Consider the following 5,895-nt stretch of genomic DNA (forward strand, 5'->3'; position numbering starts at 1 on the left):
TGGATTCAATGGTGTATTGATGATGTTTATTTTCTATTATTCTTAATGGTTCTATTCATGGGTTTTTTAGATCTTCTTTGGGTCTTCGATAAGGTTGTCCTCTTTCTCCTTATCATTTTTGTATTGTTATGGATGTTTTCTCTATTCTTTTGGATGATAATTCTCATAATGATGGTTTTGAGGGGATAAAGGGGGTGATGATTCTCTATCTCGTCTTTTATATGCAGATGATCTTCTCATTTTTGATAAAACCTCTTTTGAGAATGCTAGCAAGCTTAATGAAATTTTGGTTTATTTCTCTTCTGCTTTTAGTTTGTTTATTAATACTGCTAAGAGTTCTCTTATTCTTTCTAAAAATTGTCATTTAAAAAATGCTATTAGTTAAACTCTTTACATTAGTTTTTCTGTGTATTCTTTAAAATATTTCGGCTTGCCTCTCTCACGTAAAAGGCTTTAAATTTTATATTTTTAGCATTTACTTAGTAATATTACATTGCTATTGGCGGGTTGGAAAGTTATATTACTTTCTTTTGCTGGAAGGGTTCTATTTCTTAAATTTATTATTTTGAATGTTATTTCCTATTAGATCAGGGGTATTTCTCTTTCTAAATATTGTTTTAAATTTAGAAAAAAGATTTGTTCTATTTTTTTTTATGGAGATTCTTCTAGTACGAAGATTTATATCATTGTCTGGAAAGATGTTTGCAAGCTTATAGATGTTGGGGGTCTTGGTATTTTTGATCCAGAAGCTCTTTATTTTTCTTACAGTTGTTATCATATTTGGAGGATCATTAATGGCACTAGTCTTTTGGCTATTTGGATAAAGTTTAAGTATATCTCTTTTTGAACGCCTTGGTCTCAACCTATTTCTATTTTTTGGAAAAATATGACATATATTACTAGAGACATTAAAAGTAAGGTTATATTCAACATTTTTTAATAGTTCTCTTTCTCTTTATTGGGATCCTTGGTGTATGGGAAAATCTCTCCATGAGATTGCTTAGATTGCTAGAATTTATTTAGATTCCTCTTTATATAAATTCAAGTTTGGGTAATTGATTTCACATAGCTGTTGGAATTTGCCTATTTCTTTGTCAACATCTATTAGTTCGGCTGTTTCTTATATTTCCATTATTGACCAACAAGCTTCAAATATTTGTTGGAATGGAGTTCTTCTTCCTTCTTTCAAAATGTTTCATAATATTTTTTTTATGAAAACTTCACTAAAGTGGAATGGCGTCCTTATATTTGACAAAAAAATATATGCTTTGAGCTTTTTTTGTTATGCTTGGATGGCTATCTTAAAGGGTCTTAAAATGACTTATATTCTTGCTAAGAGAAATCTGAATGTTTCTACTTCTTTTATCCTTTGTTTAAATGCTGAAGAAAGTCATAATCATTTTTTTCAATGTGATTTTTCCTTCAGACATATTTCCAACTTTCTACTTGATATCAATTATTTAAGCTTAGACCTAAATTGGTGCAATTATTGGATTGTATTTCTAACCTTCATTTAGATTGAAATGTGAAAATTTTATTTTATTTTGTTTGTTGTTCTATTTATTTTATTTGGAAAGAAAGGAATTCCAGGATATATGAAAAATAATTATTCTTTCTCCGATTTAATGGGTTGTTCCATTAATAAGGCTTTGTTAGCTAAAATTTCTACTTGAAATTCCTTTCATAGCATTAAAGGTTTTCTGCCTAAATAGGGTGTTGGGGTTTTTCTTGTTGGTTTTTGATTCTTTGGGTTTCAGACTATAAGGAATGGGGCCTTCGATCTTTTCTTGTAAGGTTTTATTTCGACAACCAGGTTTTTAACTTTGGATGGTCGATTTTTGCAACCAAGGATTGGTTTTATTCTTTGTGTGAGGTGTTTTTTAGGAAGGTTATTCTCACTTTCTGAGTCTGGTGGGGGTGGTTAGTTGGGTCCTTACTTTTTTTTTGATATCTTGTTTTTTATTTTTTTCATTTTAGTTTTGGTTTAGGATTGGTGGCATTTTTTGTTGTTATGCAGTTCAGTTCTTATTGTATGTTAGCGATCTGCCTATTTTTGTTATGTGGTTTGGCTGTTGGAAGATTGGTGAAGTTTTATTACTTGTTTTAGCTGATGGGACCCAGGGTGCTTCTGGGTTTCTTATCTACTGAAGGCTTTTTTGTTCAAGTTCTGAACTCGGGATGGTCTTTTGTTGATTGATTTCTTCTCACTGATATTGGCTCAGTTGGTTGGTATTCGGAGACTTGGAGTGTAGCTATTTTGGCACTTTGATGATTGATTGCTTCTTCTTGATTTGTTGGAGGTTGATGTTGGCTCTATTGATTGGTACTCGGAGGCTTGGTGTGTAGCTATTTTGATTTATGGACTCAGATGTCTCTATTGTTGCCTATTAAAGTTAGCTCTATTTGATGGGTTTTTCCCATCTTTTTTCCAGTGTTATGTTTAGTTGCTGACTCTTCTTTGATGGAGTTGTGTTATGCTGGAATTTCTTTATTTTTTGCGGGTTCACTGTTTAACTTTGCCAGTTTTGTAATATGTTTTTTCTTTTGTTTTAAGGAGTTTTATTTTCTTTTCTTAGGTTTGTATTAATTTTTTCTTTGTTTTTTTGATAAATCATTTGTAATTTCCTCCTAACCTCCTTTTTTTTTTGGAATGAAATTGGGCGTGTATACCCCTCTTCTTTCTGAGAAATTATTATGTACGCAGTTCGAACACAGAATTGGGTTCGGATGCTGCGTATTTACTGCTTATTTTACTGCGTATTTTTTGATACATTATGTTTTCTACGTATTTTTTACGTATTAATTGAGTATTTAGTGAGTATTATTTATTTATGTGTTGCTTTTTGACACGAAAAAATTTGGTATCAAAAAATACGCAACACAGTAAGCAGTAAATACGCAGCATCCGAACGCGTTCGGATTACGTACAGCATAATTTCTCCTTTTTTCCCAAAAAAAAAAAAACTGTTGATTTTTTTTTTTACACTTTCAAAGATTCCCTTAAATCTCATTAGTCTCTCTCTCTTCATTTCTTTCTCTCTGGTCAAACCTTTCTCTCTCCGTTGGTTGAATTCGTTAAATAATTTGACGTATTCAAACACGCCAAAAAATTTAGCCTAATTCTGAACTATTTTGATCCTTTAGAAAGCATTAATGAACCAATTTCACCATTCTCTCTAATATTAGATATCTGCAGCAGCAAATTAACATAATTTAAATGTGTAAAAAGTCGGTTTCAATTTGTATGGCCAAGATCTTAGTTGTTAATAGAAAGAATGCATAAGATAAGCTGAAATTAAGGTAGTGACTGCAATAGCATAAAATGTTGGTTGTGACCATATTTTTTTTCATTATCATCAATTAGTTTTGGACTTGATTATGATCACTTTAATTTTAATTTTTATTTAAAAAATAATTTTATTTTATTTATTTTTTAAATTTTAAAAAATACTCAAAAAAAGCTTTAGCCATTTTTGATCTAAAATTCAATATATATATATATATATATATATAAAATAAATCAGGTCGAGATCATTCTTTTTTTTACTATATTACTAACCATGTACTCAAACACTCAAATTCGAATAAATTTTAAATATATTCTATATTAATATCCTTTAATGAAACAGCTCTTATGCAAACAAATCGAGTCAAAATAAATTCAAATTTGACTCATTAGCTCATTAAATTCACATCATGAGTTGAGCTGACTAATAATAAGAACATACCAAAAGTCACACTGAGTTACTCATTTGGGATGACTTTTTTAATATTTTTTGAAACAACTTTTTAAGCACAAAATTTTTAATTAAAAAATTATACTAAAAAATAGCAAAAAATTGTCTCAAATAAAACTCCAGCATAAGAATCTGCTAACATTCTACATGCAGCCATAAACCTTTGGTTTAGTATCAATTTAGGCTTTGTTTGGGATGACATTCATACAGCTTCTTAAAACAACTTTTCAATATAAAATTTAAAAAATTTAAACTAAAAAACTGTTTTAAGAAGCAGTAAAAAAAACTATCTCAAACAAAGCCTTAATGTAAAGTCCATAGTTATTGTTGATTGGTTAAATACAATGAAAGCAATATTGTATCATAGATTCTTTATAATAAATATTATTCTGCAACGCTGTAACACTTATCATTTAATTAAAAGTACTCGATTACAAAATTCTACAGATTTTAAAGTCGCAATACAAGGATTCAGAGTCGACTAATGTGCTGAAGAACTGTCACAGTTGGAGAAATGATTGTTCTTCTTGCTTGTCTGTTGAAGCTAATCAACGGAAGATAATAAGGGTAGCCATAATCATCTAACTATGTTTTCTCCTCATCTGACTGAGAACATGGCCCGTTGTTGTTAGTATCTGCAAAGTATTCCTCAACTGGAATATAGATAAACGCCAACTTTAATAAAGAACTTAAATTGTTTAGCGGTATTTGGAGCGAAATTATTCTGTGCGGAGGCCGGATGGAAAGAATCGTCCGGACTGTGAGTGTGTACAAAAATTTAATACACACTGTGTATAAATGTGTACACACTGTGTACAAATATGTACACACTATGTATACTCACATATTCGAACGGATCTTTCTATCCGGACTCCGCACAGAATAATTTCCAGTGTTTGGATGGTATGAATTTGAGTGACAGGAAATTTTAAAAAAAAATAGGTTAAAACAATAATTCCAGATTTCATTTCAGTTCCCACAGCTCCCTTCAATCCAAACAAGCCCTTTATTTTCAACAAAAAAAAGGTACTGTAATGATCTAATTCGATTTTCTGAGGATAAATTGGTTAAACATGAAGAATTTTATGCTTGAGACCTTATAAAAAAGGTATGCAGAAAAGTGAAAGGAAATAAGAAGAGGAAAAGCTATGCGCTTACCAATATCATCCTGTTCAGGTGAGTCAAGTAGGATATCAGAGTCTGAAGGCAGGAAAGGAGAGCCACTGTAATCCCCCAGAGGTCCAAGATCTGTGACATGATCCATGGCACATTTATATAAGATAATTTCAAATCAAGCTGATTTGTTTAAATATTCTAAAATTTAAATTAAAGCATGGCATGGTATGCTCTCTAAGGGGAGAGATTATTAGGTGCGGAGTGCGGACGGGGAGAACCGTCCGCACACAAGTATAGGGAACCCAGTTAGGTACCACTCGGTACCGCTGGGTACCGCGGGGTACCACTTGGTATCCTGTGCTTGTGCGAACGGTGTGCGGACGGTCCACACTCCGCACCTAATAATTTTTCCTCCAAGGGAAGGCAGCGTGACTCAGTAAGTTAATAAGTAATAACAGAAGCTGAGGATTGAGAAGTATTTCTACTACAGAAATAGCTCAACTCAAAAAAACAAAAAAAAAGAGTAGCTTAAATATCAAATATTACAGAATCAAACGATACAAAGTAGAAACGCAGGAACTGGAACAAGATATTTAAACAAATGGCACAAAAGTTAACAAGTGCATATCATTCTATGATATTTATTAAGGTCTAAGAAGGATTAAAGCCAGAGCAATGCCCAATCAGCAGTAACGGTAAGGCCATCTCCAACCGAAAAATCTATTTTTTACTTCAAAATACTGTAATTTATTTCCAACTGAACTTCATTTCTTAACATCAAAAAAGAATATTTTATGTATATCCTTTCTCATTATTTATATTTAATTTTATTCATTATTTTATATTTATCGATTTTTCAAATTAGGCTTAATTTTTTTAACAAAAATAAATCTTAATAAAATAAGTATTTATTAGATAAAATAAAAATTACATTAGAACGCATAAATTACATAATGTATTTATAAATAAAAAAATACTTTAAATAATTAAAATGAATAACATAACGTAAAAAAATTAAATATATAAAAATAGTGTATTTATA

General features: G+C 30.7%; 1 long non-coding RNA gene across 1 annotated transcript; it reads right to left on the reverse strand.

Moving 5' to 3' along the window:
- Positions 1–4,040: 4,040 nt before the first annotated feature.
- On the reverse strand, positions 4,041–5,038 carry LOC110101031. The gene is made up of 2 exons (XR_002303612.2): positions 4,896–5,038; positions 4,041–4,390 (listed from the first exon to the last, which is right to left on the reverse strand). It is a non-coding gene; the product is annotated as an uncharacterized LOC110101031 (long non-coding RNA).
- Between the last annotated feature and the right edge of the window lie 857 nt (positions 5,039–5,895).

The sequence above is a fragment of the Dendrobium catenatum genome, unplaced genomic scaffold (assembly GCF_001605985.2).
Source record: "Dendrobium catenatum unplaced genomic scaffold, ASM160598v2 fragScaff_scaffold_989, whole genome shotgun sequence".
NCBI lineage: Eukaryota > Viridiplantae > Streptophyta > Magnoliopsida > Asparagales > Orchidaceae > Dendrobium > Dendrobium catenatum.